The sequence below is a fragment of the Nerophis lumbriciformis genome, linkage group LG37 (genome assembly GCF_033978685.3).
Source record: "Nerophis lumbriciformis linkage group LG37, RoL_Nlum_v2.1, whole genome shotgun sequence".
NCBI lineage: Eukaryota > Metazoa > Chordata > Actinopteri > Syngnathiformes > Syngnathidae > Nerophis > Nerophis lumbriciformis.
Genome location: NC_084584.2, coordinates 25,531,083 through 25,552,297, shown reverse-complemented (window position 1 = coordinate 25,552,297; position 21,215 = coordinate 25,531,083). Strand labels below are relative to the sequence as shown.

At 44.9% G+C, this 21,215-nt stretch overlaps 1 long non-coding RNA gene across 2 annotated transcripts; it reads right to left on the bottom strand.

Annotated features, from left to right (window-relative positions):
• Positions 1–1,354: 1,354 nt before the first annotated feature.
• Positions 1,355–19,895, bottom strand: LOC140677596 (uncharacterized). Of its 2 annotated transcripts, XR_012049368.1 has the most exons (3): positions 19,726–19,895; positions 1,718–2,081; positions 1,355–1,632 (listed from the first exon to the last, which is right to left on the bottom strand). It is a non-coding gene; the product is annotated as an uncharacterized lncRNA (long non-coding RNA). The 2 variants fall into 2 exon arrangements; XR_012049367.1 differs by lacking the exon at positions 19,726–19,895 and having other exon boundaries at positions 1,718–2,152.
• Between the last annotated feature and the right edge of the window lie 1,320 nt (positions 19,896–21,215).

The following is a 21,215-nucleotide window of genomic DNA, read 5'->3' as shown; positions in this document are numbered from 1 at the left end:
CCCAACTCTCTCCTTTGAGTCACACATTAAGAGTGTTACTAAAACCGCCTTCTTTCATCTCCGTAATATAGCTCAAATTTGTTCTATTTTATCCACTAGGGACGCTGAGATCAATATTCATGCGTTCGTTACGTCTCCTGTAACGTATTATTTTCAGGTCTCCCTATTTCTAGCATTAAAAGATTACAATTGGTACAAAATGTGGCTGCTAGACTTTTGACAAGAATAAGAAAGTTTGATCATATTACGCCTATACTGGCTCACCTGCACTGGCTTCCTGTGCACTTAAGATGCAACTTTAAGGTTTTACTACTTACGTATAAAATACTACACGGTCTAGCTCCGTCCTATCTTGTCGATTGTATTGTATCATATGTCCCGGCAAGAAATCTGCGTTCAAAGAACTCCGGCTTATTAGTGATTCCCAGAGCCCAAACAAAGTATGCGGGCTATAGAGCGTTTTCTATTGGGGCTCCAGTACTATGGATTGTTCTAGCAGTAACAATTAGAGATGCTACCTCAGTAGAAGCATTTAAGTCCCATCTTAAAACTCATTTGTATACTCTAGCCTTTAAATAGACCCCCTTTTAGACCAGTTGATCTGCCGTTTCTTTTCTGCTCCGCCCTCCTCTCCTTTGGAGACCACAGATGACGCGCTAGCTGTCCAAAGTTGGGACCCAGGGTGGACCACTCATCTGTGCATCAGTTAGGTCAGCAGCACAGAGATGTCTGTCTCCACTCAAGATGATCTCTTGCTGGCCCCACTATGGACTGGACTCTCACACTATTAACTAGATCCACTATGGACTGGACACTCACAATTTTATGCTAGATCCACTCGACTTCCATTGCAACCTTGCTGCTGCTCTCTTGGCCAGGTCTCCCTTGGAAAAGAGATCTTTGATCTCAATGGGATTTTACCTAGTTAAATAAAGGCTAATAATAATAATAAACATTATCCTGCGAGGTTTCTCATTGTCATCCCATTGGGTTGAGTTTTTTTCTTGCCCTAATGTGGGATCTGAGCCCAGGATGTCGTTGTGGCGTGTGCAGCCCTTTGAGACACTCGTGATTTAGGGCTATATAATGAACTTTGATTGATTGATTATGAATAATGTAATGAACGAATAACATTGTGTGAGAGTTGGTTATTGTTGTTGCAGTGCATGGTGTAAGAATGATAAATTAGTAACACGAATGAATCAATAAATACATAGATAACAGTGTGTAAGAGTTGTGTAGTGTTATTGCGGTGCATGGTGTAGTAATGATAACACATGAATGAATGAACACATGAAAGAATATATAATGTGTGACGAGACAGCGGGAGAAGAAGACTGCAGAGAGGCGATGATGTCGTTAGCTGTCAGCGTGTTTATTGACAGCTCAGTATGTGAGTGCAGTGTGTGATTAGCTTAAAAGAGATGTAGTGTGACTATGTGCAAGTATTATCTGAGCGTGGTCACCAGAGGGTGTTGAGTGTGCGTGTTGAGATCGAGGCAGAAAAGCAGGCTCGGACATCAGAGGGCAGGCGGATGGTCAAGGACAGGAGCGAGGTCTTAGTCCAGGAAGGCAAGGGGGAATCCAAAGGGGGTCCAGGTAGACGAGATACACAGCTCGACGACGAGGAAGCTGGAGGACGACACAACACGAGAGACGGTGAACACGACGGGAAGGGAACACGGAGAGAGAGAAGGCTGGAGATGTGTTGGCTTACTGTACTGGGTAGGAGAAGCTACGTTCTGGCACCCGCTGGCTTATGAAGGCTGGTCGCTCATCACGGGCAGGTGTGTTGATTGCAGATCTCTTGCGGAGGCACGCCCGCAGCCGAGAGGGAACCCCCGTTGGTGTGCCCCATGGTACGCTCAAAAGTGTGCACAGCAGGAGGAGAGGCAGCAGGAGTGTGACCAATAACACATTGTGTAAGAGTTGTGTAATGTTGTAGCGGTGCATGGTGTAAGAATGATAAACCAATATTGACCTTGTAAGGGGGGGGTGGAGGGGGGCAATAGACCTTGTAGATGACCAAACCCCCCAATATTGACCTTGTATTGTAGATGACCAGACCCCCCAATTTTGACCTTGTAGATGACAAAAACTATGAGGACACAAATTAAATACAACATTGACCTTGTATTGTAGATGACCAAACCCCCCCCCCCCCCCCCCCCAAAATTGACCTTGTATTGTAGATGACCAGACCCCCCCCAAAATTGACCTTGTAGAGGGGGACCCCCCCAATAGAGACCTTGTAGATGACAAAAACCATGAGGACACAAATACAATATTGACCTTATTTTGTAGATGACCAGACCCCCCCAAAATTGACCTTGTATTGTAGATGACCAGACCCCCCAAAAATTGACCTTGTAGAGGGGGACCCCCCCAATAGAGACCTTGTAGATGACAAACCATGAGGAGACAAATTAAATACAATATTGACCTTATTTTGTAGCTGACCAGACGCCCCCAAAATTGACCTTGTATTGAAGATTACCAGACCCCCCCCCCCAAAAAAAATTAACCTTGTATTGTAGATGACCTGACCTCCCCCAAAATTGACCTTGTATTGTAGATGACCAGACCCCCCAATTTTGACCTTGTAGATGACAAAAACCATGAGGACACAAATTAAATACAATATTGACCTTGTATTGTAGATGACCAGACACCCCCCCCAAAAATTTTTTTTACCTTGTATTGTAGATGACCAAACTCCCCCCAAAATTGACCTTGTATTGTAGATGACCAGACCCCCCAAAATTGACCTTGTAGAGGGGGACTCCCCAATAGAGACCTTGTAGATGACAAAAACCATGAGGACACAAATACAATATTGACCTTATTTTGTAGATGACCAGAGCCCCCCAAAATGAACCTTGTATTGTAGATGACCAGACCCCCTCAAAATTGACCTTGTAGAGGGGGACCCCCCCAATAGAGACCTTGTAGATGACAAACGATGAGGAGACAAATTAAATACAATATTGAGCTTATTTTGTAGATGACCAGACGCCCCCAAAATTGGCCTTTGTTTGGCCTCCCAGCCGGCCAAACAAAGGCCTCCCAAACAGCCAAACAAAGGCCTCCCAAACAAACAAAGACCTCCCAGCCGGCCAAACAAACACACAAAAGGCCTCCCAGCCGGCCAAACAAACACACAAAAGGCCAAAACAGACGGCCAAACAAACACACAAAAGGCCAAAACAGACGGCCAAACAAACACACAAAAGGCCAAAACAGACGGCCAAACAAACACAAAAAAGGCCAAAACAGACGGCCAAACATAAACTAAACAAAGGCCTCGCAGCCTGTCCAACAAACAAAGGCCTCCCAGCCGGTCAAAGAAACAAAGGCCTCCCAGCCGGTCAAACAAACAAAGGCCTCCCAGCCAGCCAAAGAAAAGTCTCCCAGTCGGCCAAACACAAAAAAGGCCAAACACAAAAAAGGCCTCCCAGTCGGCCAAACAAACAAACCAAGGCCTCCCAGTCGGCCAAACAAACAAACCAAGGCCTCCCAGTCGGCCAAACAAACAAACCAAGGCCTCCCAGTCGGCCAAACAAACAAACCAAGGCCTCCCAGTCGGCCAAACAAACCAAGGCCTCCCAGTCGGCCAAACAAACAAACCAAGGCCTCCCAGTCGGCCAAACAAACAAACCAAGGCCTCCCAGTCGGCCAAACAAACAAACCAAGGCCTCCCAGTCGGCCAAACAAACAAACCAAGGCCTCCCAGTTGGCCAAACAAACAAACCAAGGCCTCCCAGTCGGCCAAACAAACCAAGGCCTCCCAGTCGGCCAAACAAACAAACCAAGGCCTCCCAGTCGGCCAAACAAACCAAGGCCTCCCAGTCGGCCAAACAAACCAAAGCCTCCCAGTCGGCCAAATAAACAAACCAAAGCCTCCCAGTCGGCCAAACAAAAAAACCAAAGCCTCCCAGTCGGCCAAACAAAAAAACCAAAGCCTCCCAGTCGGCCAAACAAACAAACCAAAGCCTCCCAGTCGGCCAAACAAACAAACCAAAGCCTCCCAGTCGGCCAAACAAACAAACCAAAGCCTCCCAGCCGGCCAAACAAACAAACCAAGGCTTCCCAGCCCGCCAAACAAACAAACCAAGGCTTCCCAGCCCGCCAAACAAACAAACCAAGGCTTCCCAGCCCGCCAAACAAACAAACCAAGGCTTCCCAGCCCGCCAAACAAACAAACCAAGGCTTCCCAGCCGGCCAGCCAAACAAAGGCTTCCCAGCCGGCCAGCCAAACAAAGGCTTCCCAGCCGGCCAGCCAAACAAAGGCTTCCCAGCCGGCCAGCCAAACAAAGGCTTCCCAGCCGGCCAGCCAAACAAAGGCTTCCCAGCCGGCCAAACAAACAAAGGCCTCCCAGCCAGCCAAAGAAAAGTCTCCCAGCTAGCCAAAGAAAAGTCTCCCAGTCGGCCAAACACAAAAAAGGCCAAAACAGACGGCCGGCCAAACACAAAAAAGGCCAAAACAGACGGCCAAACAAACACAAAAAAGGCCTCCCAGCCGGTCAAACAAACAAAGGCCTCCCAGCCAGCCAAAGAAAAGTCTCCCAGCCAGCCAAAGAAAAGTCTCCCAGTCGGCCAAACACAAAAAAGGCCAAAACAGACGGCCGGCCAAACACAAAAAAGGCCAAAACAGACGGCCGGCCAAACACAAAAAAGGCCAAAACAGACGGCCGGCCAAACACAAAAAAGGCCTCCCAGTCGGCCAAACAAACAAACCAAGGCCTCCCAGTCGGCCAAACAAACAAACCAAGGCCTCCCAGTCGGCCAAACAAACGTACCAAGGCCTCCCAGTCGGCCAAACAAACAAACCAAGGCCTCCCAGTCGGCCAAACAAACAAACCAAGGCCTCCCAGTCGGCCAAACAAACAAACCAAGGCCTCCCAGTCGGCCAAACAAACCAAGGCCTCCCAGTCGGCCAAACAAACAAACCAAGGCCTCCCAGTCGGCCAAACAAACAAACCAAGGCCTCCCAGTCGGCCAAACAAACAAACCAAGGCCTCCCAGTCGGCCAAACAAACAAACCAAGGCCTCCCAGTCGGCCAAACAAACAAACCAAGGCCTCCCAGTCGGCCAAACAAACAAACCAAGGCCTCCCAGTCGGCCAAACAAACCAAGGCCTCCCAGTCGGCCAAACAAACACACAAAAGGCCAAAACAGACGGCCAAACAAACACACAAAAGGCCAAAACAGACGGCCAAACAAACACAAAAGGCCTCCCAGACGGCCAAACAAACACAAAAAAGGCCAAAACAGACGGCCAAACAAAATCTAAACAAAGGCCTCGCAGCCTGTCCAACAAAGGCCTCCCAGCCGGTCAAACAAACAAAGGCCTCCCAGCCAGCCAAAGAAAAGTCTCCCAGCCAGCCAAAGAAAAGTCTCCCAGTCGGCCAAACACAAAAAAGGCCAAACACAAAAAAGGCCAAAACAGACGGCCAAACAAACACAAAAAAGGCCTCCCAGTCGGCCAAACAAACACAAAAAAGGCCTCCCAGTCGGCCAAACAAACAAACCAAGGCCTCCCAGTCGGCCACACAAACAAACCAAGGCCTCCCAGTCGGCCAAACAAACAAACCAAGGCCTCCCAGTCGGCCAAACAAACAAACCAAGGCCTCCCAGTCGGCCAAACAAACAAACCAAGGCCTCCCAGTCGGCCAAACAAACAAACCAAGGCCTCCCAGTCGGCCAAACAAACAAACCAAGGCCTCCCAGTCGGCCAAACAAACAAACCAAGGCCTCCCAGTCGGCCAAACAAACAAACCAAGGCCTCCCAGTCGGCCAAACAAACAAACCAAGGCCTCCCAGTCGGCCAAACAAACAAACCAAGGCCTCCCAGTCGGCCAAACAAACAAACCAAGGCCTCCCAGTCGGCCAAACAAACCAAGGCCTCCCAGTCGGCCAAACAAACAAACCAAAGCCTCCCAGTCGGCCAAACAAACAAACCAAAGCCTCCCAGTCGGCCAAACAAACAAACAAACCAAAGCCTCCCAGTCGGCCAAACAAACCAAAGCCTCCCAGCCGGCCAAACAAACCAAGGCTTCCCAGCCCGCCAAACAAACAAACCAAGGCTTCCCAGCCGGCCAAACACAAAAAAGGCCAAAACAGACGGCCGGCCAAACACAAAAAAGGCCAAAACAGACGGCCGGCCAAACACAAAAAAGGCCTCCCAGTCGGCCAAACAAACAAACCAAGGCCTCCCAGTCGGCCAAACAAACAAACCAAGGCCTCCCAGTCGGCCAAACAAACAAACCAAGGCCTCCCAGTCGGCCAAACAAACAAACCAAGGCCTCCCAGTCGGCCAAACAAACAAACCAAGGCCTCCCAGTCGGCCAAACAAACAAACCAAGGCCTCCCAGTCGGCCAAACAAACAAACCAAGGCCTCCCAGTCGGCCAAACAAACAAACCAAGGCCTCCCAGTCGGCCAAACAAACAAACCAAGGCCTCCCAGTCGGCCAAACAAACAAACCAAGGCCTCCCAGCCGGCCAAACAAACACACAAAAGGCCTCCCAGCCGGCCAAACAAACACACAAAAGGCCTCCCAGCCGGCCAAACAAACACACAAAAGGCCAAAACAGACGGCCAAACAAACACACAAAAGGCCTCCCAGACGGCCAAACAAACACAAAAAAGGCCAAAACAGACGGCCAAACAAAAACTAAAAGGCCTCGCAGCCTGTCCAACAAACAAAGGCCTCCCAGCCGGTCAAACAAACAAAGGCCTCCCAGCCGGTCAAACAAACAAAGGCCTCCCAGCCGGTCAAACAAACAAAGGCCTCCCAGCCAGCCAAAGAAAAGTCTCCCAGCCGGCCAAACACAAAAAAGGCCAAACACAAAAAAGGCCAAAACAGACGGCCAAACAAACAAACCAAGGCCTCAAAGTCGGCCAAACAAACCAAGGCCTCCCAGTCGGCCAAACAAACAAACCAAGGCCTCCCAGTCGGCCAAACAAACCAAGGCCACCCAGTCGGCCAAACAAACCAAGGCCACCCAGTCGGCCAAACAAACCAAGGCCTCCCAGTCGGCCAAACAAACCAAGGCCTCCCAGTCGGCCAAACAAACCAAGGCCTCCCAGTCGGCCAAACAAACCAAGGCCTCCCAGTCGGCCAAACAAACCAAGGCCTCCCAGTCGGCCAAACAAACCAATGCCTCTCAGTCAGCCAAACAAACAAACCAAAGCCTCCCAGCCGGCCAAACAAACAAACCAAGGCTTCCCAGCCGGCCAAACAAACAAACCAAGGCTTCCCAGCCGGCCAAACAAACAAACCAAGGCTTCCCAGCCGGCCAAACAAACAAACCAAGGCTTCCCAGCCCGCCAAACAAACAAACCAAGGCTTCCCAGCCCGCCAAACAAACAAACCAAGGCTTCCCAGCCGGCCAAACAAACAAAGGCTTCCCAGCCGGCCAAACAAACAAAGGCTTCCCAGCCGGCCAAACACACAAAGGCTTCCCAGCCGGTCAAACAAACAAAGGCCTCCCTGCCAGCCAAAGAAAAGTCTCCCAGCCAGCCAAAGAAAAGTCTCCCAGTCGGCCAAACACAAAAAAGGCCAAAACAGACGGCCGGCCAAACACAAAAAAGGCCAAAACAGACAGCCGGCCAAACACAAAAAAGGCCAAACACAAAAAAGGCCTCCCAGCAAGCCAAAGAAAAGTCTCCCAGCCAGCCAAAGAAAAGTCTCCCAGTCGGCCAAACACAAAAAAGGCCAAAACAGACGGCCAGCCAAACAAACAAACCAAGACCTCCCAGTCGGCCAAACAAACAAACCAAGGCCTCCCAGTCGGCCAAAACAAACAAACCAAGGCCTCCCAGTCGGCCAAACAAACAAACCAAGGCCTCCCAGTCGGCCAAACAAACAAACCAAGGCCTCCCAGTCGGCCAAACAAACAAACCAAGGCCTCCCAGTCGGCCAAACAAACAAACCAAGGCCTCCCAGTCGGCCAAACAAACAAACCAAGGCCTCCCAGTCGGCCAAACAAACCAAAGCCTCCCAGTCGGCCAAACAAACCAAAGCCTCCCAGTCGGCCAAACAAACAAACCAAGGCCTCCCAGTCGGCCAAACAAACAAACCAAGGCCTCCCAGTCGGCCAAAACAAACAAACCAAGGCCTCCCAGTCGGCCAAACAAACAAACCAAGGCCTCCCAGTCGGCCAAACAAACAAACCAAGGCCTCCCAGTCGGCCAAACAAACAAACCAAGGCCTCCCAGTCGGCCAAACAAACAAACCAAGGCCTCCCAGTCGGCCAAACAAACAAACCAAGGCCTCCCAGTCGGCCAAACAAACAAACCAAGGCCTCCCAGTCGGCCAAACAAACAAACCAAGGCCTCCCAGTCGGCCAAACAAACCAAAGCCTCCCAGTCGGCCAAACAAACCAAAGCCTCCCAGTCGGCCAAACAAACCAAAGCCTCCCAGTCGGCCAAACAAACCAAGGCCTCCCAGTCGGCCAAACAAACCAAGGCCTCCCAGTCGGCTAAACAAACAAACCAAGGCCTCCCAGTCGGCTAAACAAACACAAAAAAGGCCAAAACAGACGGCCAAACAAACAAACCAAGGCCTCCCAGTCGGCCAAACAAACAAACCAAGGCCTCCCAGTCGGCCAAACAAACCAAAGCCTCCCAGTCGGCCAAACAAACCAAAGCCTCCCAGTCGGCCAAACAAACCAAAGCCTCCCAGTCGGCCAAACAAACCAAAGCCTCCCAGTCGGCCAAACAAACCAAGGCCTCCCAGTCGGCCAAACAAACCAAGGCCTCCCAGTCGGCCAAACAAACCAAGGCCTCCCAGTCGGCTAAACAAACAAACCAAGGCCTCCCAGTCGGCTAAACAAACACAAAAAAGGCCAAAACAGACGGCCAAACAAACAAACCAAGGTCTCCCAGTCGGCCAAACAAACAAACCAAGGCCTCCCAGTCGGCCAAACAAACAAACCAAGGCCTCCCAGTCGGCCAAACAAACAAACCAAGGCCTCCCAGTCGGCCAAACAAACAAACCAAAGCCTCCCAGTCTGCCAAACAAACAAACCAAGGTCTCCCAATCGGCCAAACAAACCAAGGCCTCCCAGTCGGCCAAACAAACCAAAGCCTCCCAGTCGGCCAAACAAACAAACCAAAGCCTCCCAGTCGGCCAAACAAACAAACCAAAGCCTCCCAGTCGGCCAAACAAACAAACCAAAGCCTCCCAGTCGGCCAAACAAACAAACCAAAGCCTCCCAGTCGGCCAAACTAACAAACCAAAGCCTCCCAGTCGGCCAAACAAACCAAAGCCTCCCAGTCGGCCAAACAAACCAAGGCCTCCCAGTCGGCTAAACAAACACAAAAAAGGCCAAAACAGACGGCCAAACAAACAAACCAAGGCCTCCCAGTCGGCCAAACAAACAAACCAAGGCCTCCCAGTCGGCCAAACAAACCAAAGCCTCCCAGTCGGCCAAACAAACCAAAGCCTCCCAGTCGGCCAAACAAACCAAGGCCTCCCAGTCGGCTAAACAAACAAACCAAGGCCTCCCAGTCGGCTAAACAAACATAAAAAAGGCCAAAACAGACGGCCAAACAAACAAACCAAGGCCTCCCAGTCGGCCAAACAAACAAACCAAGGCCTCCCAGTCGGCCAAACAAACAAACCAAGGCCTCCCAGTCGGCCAAACAAACAAACCAAGGCCTCCCAGTCGGCCAAAAACAAACCAAGGCCTCCCAGTCGGCCAAACAAACAAACCAAGGCCTCCCAGTCGGCCAAACAAACAAACCAAGGCCTCCCAGTCGGCCAAACAAACAAACCAAGGCCTCCCAGCCGGCCAAACAAACACACAAAAGGCCTCCCAGCCGGCCAAACAAACACACAAAAGGCCAAAACAGACGGCCAAACAAACACACAAAAGGCCTCCCAGACGGCCAAACAAACACAAAAAAGGCCAAAACAGACGGCCAAACAAAAACTAAAAGGCCTCGCAGCCTGTCCAACAAACAAAGGCCTCCCAGCCGGTCAAACAAACAAAGGCCTCCCAGCCGGCCAAAGAAAAGTCTCCCAGCCGGCCAAACACAAAAAAGGCCAAACACAAAAAAGGCCAAAACAGACGGCCAAACAAACAAACCAAGGCCTCAAAGTCGGCCAAACAAACAAACCAAGGCCTCCCAGTCGGCCAAACAAACCAAGGCCTCCCAGTCGGCCAAACAAACCAAGGCCTCCCAGTCGGCCAAACAAACCAAGGCCTCCCAGTCGGCCAAACAAACCAAGGCCTCCCAGTCGGCCAAACAAACCAAGGCCTCTCAGTCGGCCAAACAAACAAACCAAAGCCTCCCAGTCGGCCAAACAAACCAAGGCCTCTCAGTCGGCCAAACAAACAAACCAAAGCCTCCCAGTCGGCCAAACAAACAAACCAAAGCCTCCCAGCCGGCCAAACAAACAAACCAAAGCCTCCCAGCCGGCCAAACAAACAAACCAAGGCTTCCCAGCCGGCCAAACAAACAAACCAAGGCTTCCCAGCCCGCCAAACAAACAAACCAAGGCTTCCCAGCCCGCCAAACAAACAAACCAAGGCTTCCCAGCCCGCCAAACAAACAAACCAAGGCTTCCCAGCCCGCCAAACAAACAAACCAAGGCTTCCCAGCCGGCCAAACAAACAAAGGCTTCCCAGCCGGCCAAACAAACAAAGGCTTCCCAGCCGGCCAAACACACAAAGGCCTCCCAGCCGGTCAAACAAACAAAGGCCTCCCAGCCAGCCAAAGAAAAGTCTCCCAGCCAGCCAAAGAAAAGTCTCCCAGTCGGCCAAACACAAAAAAGGCCAAAACAGACGGCCGGCCAAACACAAAAAAGGCCAAAACAGACAGCCGGCCAAACACAAAAAAGGCCAAACACAAAAAAGGCCTCCCAGCCAGCCAAAGAAAAGTCTCCCAGCCAGCCAAAGAAAAGTCCCAGTCGGCCAAACACAAAAAAGGCCAAAACAGACGGCCAGCCAAACAAACAAACCAAGACCTCCCAGTCGGCCAAACAAACAAACCAAGGCCTCCCAGTCGGCCAAACAAACAAACCAAGGCCTCCCAGTCGGCCAAACAAACAAACCAAGGCCTCCCAGTCGGCCAAACAAACAAACCAAGGCCTCCCAGTCGGCCAAACAAACAAACCAAGGCCTCCCAGTCGGCCAAACAAACAAACCAAGGCCTCCCAGTCGGCCAAACAAACCAAAGCCTCCCAGTCGGCCAAACAAACCAAGGCCTCCCAGTCGGCTAAACAAACAAACCAAGGCCTCCCAGTCGGCTAAACAAACACAAAAAAGGCCACAACAGACGGCCAAACAAACAAACCAAGGCCTCCCAGTCGGCCAAACAAACCAAAGCCTCCCAGTCGGCCAAACAAACCAAGGCCTCCCAGTCGGCCAAACAAACCAAGGCCTCCCAGTCGGCCAAACAAACCAAGGCCTCCCAGTCGGCTAAACAAACCAAGGCCTCCCAGTCGGCTAAACAAACAAACAAAGGCCAAAACAGACGGCCAAACAAACAAACCAAGGCCTCCCAGTCGGCCAAACAAACAAACCAAGGCCTCCCAGTCGGCCAAACAAACAAACCAAGGCCTCCCAGTCGGCCAAACAAACAAACCAAGGCCTCCCAGTCGGCCAAACAAACAAACCAAGGCCTCCCAGTCGGCCAAACAAACAAACCAAGGCCTCCCAGTCGGCCAAACAAACAAACCAAAGCCTCCCAGTCTGCCAAACAAACAAACCAAGGTCTCCCAATCGGCCAAACAAACCAAGGCCTCCCAGTCGGCCAAACAAACCAAAGCCTCCCAGTCGGCCAAACAAACAAACCAAAGCCTCCCAGTCGGCCAAACAAACAAACCAAAGCCTCCCAGTCGGCCAAACAAACAAACCAAAGCCTCCCAGTCGGCCAAACTAACAAACCAAAGCCTACCAGCCGGCCAAACAAACAAAGGCTTCCCAGCCGGCCAAACAAACAAAGGCTTCCCAGCCGGCCAAACAAACAAAGGCTTCCCAGCCTTCCAAACAAACAAACATACAAAGGCCTCCCAGCCGGCCAAACAAACAATACTTGAATTTCAGTGCAAATTCAAGTATTTCTATATACACAAACATTTTTTAATTTAGTGCAAATTCAAGTATTTCTCTATCAATACACAAATACATACATATATACACACACTCTTGAATTTGCACTGTAATTCAAGAATTTCTAGATATACAAGACACACACATAAAAGAAATGTATATATAGAAATACTTGAATTTGCACTGAAATTTAAGAATTTCTATATATATATATATATATATAACAAATGTATATATAGAAATACTTGAATTTGCACTGAAATTCAAGAATGAATATATATAACAAATGTATATATAGAAATACCTGAATTTGCACTGAAATTCAAGAATGAATATATATATAACAAATGTATATATATATAGAAATACCTAAATTTGCACTGAAATTCAAGAATGAATATATATATATATAACAAATGTATATATAGAAATACCTGAATTTGCACTGAAATTCAAGAATGAATATATATATATAACAAATGTATATATAGAAATACCTGAATTTGCACTGAAATTCAAGAATGAATATATATATATATAACAAATGTATATATAGAAATACCTGAATTTGCACTGAAATTCAAGAATGAATATATATATATAACAAATGTATATATAGAAATACCTGAATTTGCACTGAAATTCAAGAATGAATATATATATAGAAATATCTGAATTTGCACTGAAATTCAAGAATGAATATATATATATATATATATATATATATATATATATATATCTGAATTTGCACTGAAATTCAAGAATGAATATAAATATATGATATATATAGAAATATCTGAATTTGCACTGAAATTCAAGAATGAATATATATATATGATATATATAGAACTATCTGAATTTGCACTGAAATTCAAGAATGAATATATATATATGTATGATATATATAGAAATATCTGAATTTGCACTGAAATTCAAGAATGAATACATATATATATGATACATATAGAAATATCTGAATTTGCACTGAAATTCACGAATATATATATATATATATATGATATATATAGAAATATCTGAATTTGCACTGAAATTCAAGAATGAATATATATACATATATATGATATATATAGAAATATCTGAATTTGCACTGAAATTCAAGAATATATATGTATGATATATATAGAAATACCTGAATTTGCACTGAAATTCAAGAATGAATATATATATATGATATATATATAGAAATACCTGAATTTGCACTGATATTCAAGAATGAATATATATGTATAGAAATACCTGAATTTGCACTGATATTCAAGAATGAATATATATATATATATATAGATAGATAGAAATACCTGAATTTGCACTGATATTCAAGAATGAATATATATATATATATATAGAAATACCTGAATTTGCACTGATATTCAAGAATGAATATATATATATATATATAGAAATACCTGAATTTGCACTGATATTCAAGAATACACACACACACACACACGCACGCACGCTAAGGCTCATAGAAAAGACTGAACACTTCCTAAGAAGGATGCGGTGGAAAGCACATTTTTTCCTGCACCCTGAAACAAAAGGAACGCAAAAGAAAACTTACGGATTCAAATCTACCAAGAACCCACCCACAGTTGAGGAACTAAAGGATTTTGAGAACGACATGCTCAAAATGATACAATCAGTCAAATTCAAGCCAGTCCGCAACCCACTCCTCACCAAGCTGAAAAATGACAAGGAGCGCATCAAGAAAGTAAACAACCTCATCATAGCTGCCGATAAAACCACAAACTTCTACAGAATGGACATACCAGAACATAACACCTTACTGGACAGAAGCATCACCAAATCATACAAAAAAGCACAACCCAACACTTTACAGAACATCCACCTGGAAAATAAAAGGATCGCGGCTGAACTGGACATTGAGGACAGGGTGGACGCCACAGCCAACAAGGAAGCCTTCATCACATTGAAGGACCACAAACCCAACTTCGCAAATAACCCAACATGCCGACTAATAAACCCAACTAAATCTGAAATAGGAAAAATCAGCAAAATAATCCTGGACAGAGTCAACACAAAAATCACGGACAAAACACCACTCAACCAATGGAGAAATACAGCAGCAGTAATCAAATGGTTCAACAACATCCAAGACAAACAGCACAACTTTATCTCCTTCGATATCGAGGAATTTTACCCTTCCATCACGCAAGACCTACTGACTCAAGCACTAGACTTCGCCTCAATCACAGGCAACGAAAGAAACATCATCCACGCAAAAAACTCCATACTCATCCACAACAGTACACCATGGCAAAAAAAGAACAATTCAACATTTGACGTCACTATGGGAAGTTTTGACGGAGCAGAAACATGTGAACTCGTTGGGAGTTTCCTCCTCTCCCAGCTCGCTAGCCTCAACCTGAACCTTGGTATTTACCGTGATGACGGACTGGCAGTGTGTCGCGCCTCGCTAAGGAGCAGCGAGAATACCAAGAAGCGCATATGCCAAATTTTCAAAGAGAACGGCCTACGGATCACGATTGAAGCCAACAAGCAAACCGTCAACTTCCTCGACGTCACTTTCAACCTGAGAAATAACAGCTACCAACCATTCACGAAATCCAACACAACACTTCAATATGTGCACCATGACAGCAACCACCCACCCACCACCACGAAAAGAATACCTACCGGAATTAATAAAAGGCTATCGATGCTGTCATCTAGCAAAGCTGAATTTGACCAAGCAACCCCCCGTACCAAAAAGCCCTTGATGAAAGCGGATACAATTTCACCCTCACCTATGAACCCACGCCAGGAAACCAACCAAAAAAGAACAGAAAACGAAACATCATCTGGTACAACCCCCCATACAGCAAAAACGTTTCAACTAAAATTGGCCACAAATTCCTCAATCTGATTGACAAACACTTCCCCAAAGGCAACACCCTAAGAAAAGTATTCAACAAGAACAACATTAAATTGAGCTACAGCTGTATGAACAATATACGACAAATTATCTCAAACCACAACAAAACAATTGCAAATGAGCCGTCGGCCCCCGGACAGAGCGACCCCAAAACCAACAAAGGCTGCAACTGCCGCAAGAAACCTGATTGCCCTCTCAACGGGGGGTGCTTACAAACATCAGTTGTTTACCAATCTAAGGTAACACGCAAGGACATTAAATCAGACACATATGTAGGATTAACCGAGGGAGAGTTTAAAACCAGATGGAACAATCACAAGGCTTCTTTCAGGAACTAAAACCTGCGGAATACCACAGAACTCAGCAAACACATTTGGGACCTCAAAGACAATAATGTTGAATATTTAATAACATGGCAAATTCTTGCATCCAGCACACCTTACAATAGTGGTAATAAAAGATGCAACCTATGCTTGAAAGAGAAACTGTTTATTATATACCGTCCAGACCTGTCATCCCTCAACAAGCGCAGCGAAATTGTAACAGCATGCCGCCACAGACGGAAACACCTCCTAGGTAACACATGAGCCAATCACCACGCCCCTACGCCAGCCTGTACCCACCCACTCTGTGCCCTATATAAACCATGGTATGTGAATGCTCCCATTAAAATCTCCTGATGATTGAGGGAACCCCTCATGAAACAGGCCTGTAGAGATGAAGTAGTCTTGTGATTTTTTTTCCCACACACACACATACAAAATGTATGTATATAGAAATACTTGAATCTGCACTGATATTCAAGAATTTCTATATATAACAAATATATATATCGAAATACCTGAATTTGCACTGCTATTCAAGAATTTCTATCTATCTATCTATCTATATATATATATATATATATATATATATATATATATATATATATATATATATATGAAATGTATACATAGAAATACCTGAATTTGCACTGAAATTCAAGTATTTCATGTGTACATCTACACACGAGGGGCGGCATGGCGTAGTGGGTAGAGCAACCGTGCCAGAAACCTGAGGGTTGCAGGTTCGCTCCCCGCCTCTTACCATCCAAAAATCGCTGCCGTTGTGTCCTTGGGCGGGACACTTAACCCTTTGCCCCCGGTGCCACTCACACCGGTGAATTGAATGACAGGTGGTGGTCGGAGGGGCCGTTGGCGCAAATTGCAGCCACGCTTCCGTCAGTCTACCCCAGGGCAGCTGTGGCTATGAAAGTAGCTTACCACCACCAGGTGTGAACGAATGATGGGTTCTACATGTAAAGCGACTTTGGGTACTTAGAAAAGCGCTATATAAATCCCAGTTATTATTACATACACACATAACACTTTAATTTCAGTGCTTCTCCCGGAACAACCATTCTCCCGAATTTCCATCCGGCCCTGAGTGAGGACAGCCTGTCGTCACGTCCGCTTTTTGTGCAGGCCTCGTCACGTTATAACATCTACGGCTTTTGGAGCTCAGTGAACCAACTGCACACACAAGAAGGAGACTATTATATATGTCTCTATTATCCATAGGTTTATCTATAACCCATAAAGTAGGCAGGCACGGAGATATTTCTCAGCATGTGTTTATTCCAGCCGGCACGTTAATACACTGACACAACATCCAGATTCCCATCATGCATTGCTTCAAAAGTACGGCAAGTAGTGATGTCCAAACAAAGACTGACAATAGAACGAGGATGGACAATTAAACCCTAAACTCACTCCTTTCCCGCAAATTAAATTTCACCTATGCTACTTCAAAGGCTGTGCTACTGGCTGCAAAGCATTGCACTTTAAAATACAACAATGAGTAGAGGAGTGTTGTGTATGTATATATATGTAAATTATATTAATTATTATATGTATAAGGAATACTTGAATTTGCATTGAAATTCAAGTATATCTTTTGTGTATATATATAAATAAAATAAATACTTGAATTTCAGTGCAAATTCAAGTATTTCTTATATATAATAAAATAAATACTTGAATTTCAGTGCAAATTCAAGTATTTCTTATATATACACATACATATATACACACACACACACACACAAACACTACTCATTGTTGTATTTGAAAGTGCAATGCTTTGCAGCCAGTAGCACAGCCTTTGAAGTAGCATAGGTGAAATTTAATTTGCGGGAAAGGAGTGAGTTCAGGGTTGAATTGTCCATCCTTGTTCTATTCTGTCAGTCTTTGTTTGGACATCACTACTTGCCGTACTTTTGAAGCAATGCATGATGGGAATCCGGATGTTGTGTCAGTGTGTTAACGTGCCGGCTGGAATAAACACACGCTGAGAAATAGCTCTGTGCCTTCCTACTTTATGGGTTATAGATAAACCTATGGATGACAGAGACATATATAATAGTCTCCTTCTCGTGTGTGCAGTTGGTGCACTGAGCTCCAAAAGCCGTAGATGTTATAACGTGACTGAGCCGGCACAAAAAGCGGACATGACAGGCTGTCCTCACTCAAGCCCGGCTGGAAATCGAGAGAAATTCGGGAGAATGGTTGTTCCGGGAGAAGCACTGAAATTCAAGTATTTTTTATGTGTACATCTACATACACATATACACATAAGAAATACTTGAATTTCAGTGCTTCTCCCGGAACAACCATTCTCACAAATTTCCATCCGGCCCTGAGTGAGGACAGCCTGTCGTCACGTCCGCTTTTCGTGCCGGCCTCGTCACGTTATAACATCTACGGCTTTTGGAGCTCAGTGCACCAACTGCACACACAAGAAGGAGACTATTATATATGTCTCTGTTATCCATAGGTTTATCTATAACCCATAAAGTAGGCAGGCACGGAGCTATTTCTCAGCGTGTGTTTATTCCAGCCGGCACGTTAACACACTGACACAACATCCAGATTCCCATCATGCATTGCTTCAAAAGTACGGCAAGTAGTGATGTCCAAACAAAGACTGACAGAATAGAACGAGGATGGACAATTCAACCCTGAACTCACTCCTTTCCTGCAAATTAAATTTCACCTATGCTACTTCAAAGGCTGTGCTACTGGCTGCAAAGCATTGCACTTTCAAATACAACAATGAGTAGGAGTGTTGTGTATGTATATATGTATATTATATTAAAAATATTATTATTATTATTATTATTATTATATGTATAAGGAACACTTGAATTTGCATTGAAATTCAAGTATATATTTTGTGTATATATATATAAATAAAATAAATACTTGAATTTCAGTGCAAATTCAAGTATTTCTTATATATAATAAAATAAATACTTGAATTTCAGTGCAAATTCAAGTATTTCTTATATATACATACATATACACACACACTCTACTCATTGTTGTATTTGAAAGTGCAATGCTTTGCAGCCAGTAGCACAGCCTTTGAAGGAGCATAGGTGAAAATTAATTTGCGGGAAAGGAGTGAGTTCAGGGTTGAATTGTCCATCCTCATTCTATTCTGTCAGTCTTTGTTTGGACATCACTACTTGCCGTACTTTTGAAGCAATGCATGATGGGAATCTGGATGTTGTGTCAGTGTGTTAACGTGCCGGCTGGAATAAACACACGCTGAGAAATATCTCCGTGCCTTCCTACTTTATGGGTTATAGATAAACCTATGGATAACAGAGACATATATAATAGTCTCCTTCTTGTGTGTGCAGTTGGTGCACTGAGCTCCAAAAGCCGTAGATGTTATAACGTGACTGGGCCGGCACAAAAAGCGGACATGATGACACCTACAACATATTAAATAAAAACTAGCAGCAGCGGTAAAGTTTAGATCCATGAAGGAAAGAAGTGAATGAATGTTTATAACTGAATACATTCACATATGCATACACATTTGTTTTCTTTTTTTCTTAATGAAGTAACGTTTATGACAACCTTTATCCAAAACACAATATAGAAGAGATATACCATAATTCATAAGTTTTTTTTTGTTTGTTTTTTTTAAAAGGCTTACAAAAAAGTCGGACCCCAAAAATGTACTGTGGGACCCCATTTTGAAAATTCCTAGCGCAAACACTGCTGTCAGAGGAGAAAACTGCTGTATTTAAATAAATATTTATAAAGCAAGTTAGAGTATTGGCAAATGTTCACCTAGTCCCGGCCTTGGCACGCATATACGTGTCCTCTTTTTGGGATTTCACAATATGATCAGCCTAATTAAAGCAGCTAAGCACAAGATAGAAGCAACCCTTGACTAACACCCTCCCCCTTACACCTCCACGGATCCTAAATAACCAAATGTTAATCAAACGGATTTCTAATGTATATAATTGTTGTTCTTATGCTATCTGAACTCACTATGTTCTCCTCATCCCACCCCCGGATTGTAAATCATTCAATGTCTGATTAACTTGTGCGATGACTGTATTATGATGATAGTACATATATATTTGTGCCATGAATTGATTACGTGGACCCCGACTTAAACAAGTTGAAAAACGTATTGGGGTGTTACCATTTAGTGGTCAATTGTACGGAATATGTACTTAACTGTACAATCTACTAATAACAGTTTCAATCAATCAATCAATAGAAAGCACACGATAGAAAGCATCAACACATACAGTAGAAAGCAAGCGAAAAAGACCAAAGTATTAGTCACTGTGAATAAAAAAACCGTATTTTCAATCAATCATCAATAGAAAGCACATGATAGAAAGCATCAACACAAACAGTAGAAAGCAAGTGAAAAAGAGCAAAGTATAACTCACTGTGAACAAAACCCGTCCGATCCACATCCGTCACAAAAGAATAATGATGAAGCGCCGAAGGAGGAACTCGGGTGGAACTAAATAGAACTAATTAAACGAGCAACAGGTGTGCTCACAGCTGTAGACACGGAGCAGATAGTAAAAGTGCCGTAAAAGACAGAGAGCAAACAGGAAACAGTAACAAAACAAGAGCACCAGGACAGGAAGTGATTTCAAACACAGTAAAAGCAGATATAACCAAAGTGTCAGTAGCACTTCTGACACACACACACATATATATATATATATATATATATATATATATATATATATATATACATATATTAGACCGAGACGTTATTTTGCGGCCCTCACCTTAATAGGAAAGTGTAATGTTAGTGCGAGTTTTACATGAATGGCGCTTGACAGCGTTGTGTGCGGAGCTGAAGGAATCTACCAATCACGGTGTGGTATATGGCTCTCGAGGGCCGAACATTGACGTCACTTGCGTGATGCAAACTGAGAAAGGTTCTAAATAAAGTATTCTATTTAAGTTACTTTGAATTTACAACCCCCTGGCGCTGCTTTGTACTGTTTTTGTATTTACTTTGATTATTATTTTCAACTGTTTGTTAATGTTGAAATTTATAAATAAAGGTTTATATAAAAAAAGGTTTTAAATAAAGTGGTCCTCGTGTAAAACTGGAGCCTCCGTGTTTGTTATTGTAACCGAGGGTTTATATAAGTCGCCTATACTGTATGAAACTACAAAATAACAAACACGGAGGCTCTAGTTTTACACGAGGACCACTTTATTTCCTTTCTTTCAAAAACCTCCGCTTCACCCAACGTGTCACCTTTTCCGCTCTTAGGGCCTTCAAAATAAGAGCTCAAGGCATATACTGTATAACAGCTTATAACAGGAATTTAACATCACAAAGAGGCAAGCCCGTAAAAATAAGTTACATACCTCCCCTCCTACAAAAGCAAACGTCCTTGTTTCAACACAGCAACAGGATAAGTGCAAAAACAACACAGGCAGTTAAAACTAAAAACATAAACCTTTCCCCCCAAATAAACAGAGCCTCACACACACAACAACAACAACAACAACAACAACAACAACAAAAATGTAACCGAGGGTTTATGTATGTCGCCTATACTGTATAAAAGTACAAAATAATGTAACCTATTTTTATGGGCTTGCCTCTTTGTAATGTTAAGTTCCTGTTGTAAGTACCATTTACCATTTAAGCTGTTATACAGTATATGCCTTGAGCTCTTATTTTGAAGGCCCTAAGAGCGGAAGTGGTGACACGTTGAGTGGAGCGGAGGTTTTAAAAGGAAGGATATAAATTGGTCCTCGTGTAAAAGTGGAGCCTCCGTGTTTGTTATTTTGTACTTTTATACAGTATAGGCGACATATATAAAAACCTCCGCTCCACTCAACGTGTCACCACTTCCGCTCTTAGGGCCTTCAAAATAAGGGCTCAATGCATATACTGTATAAC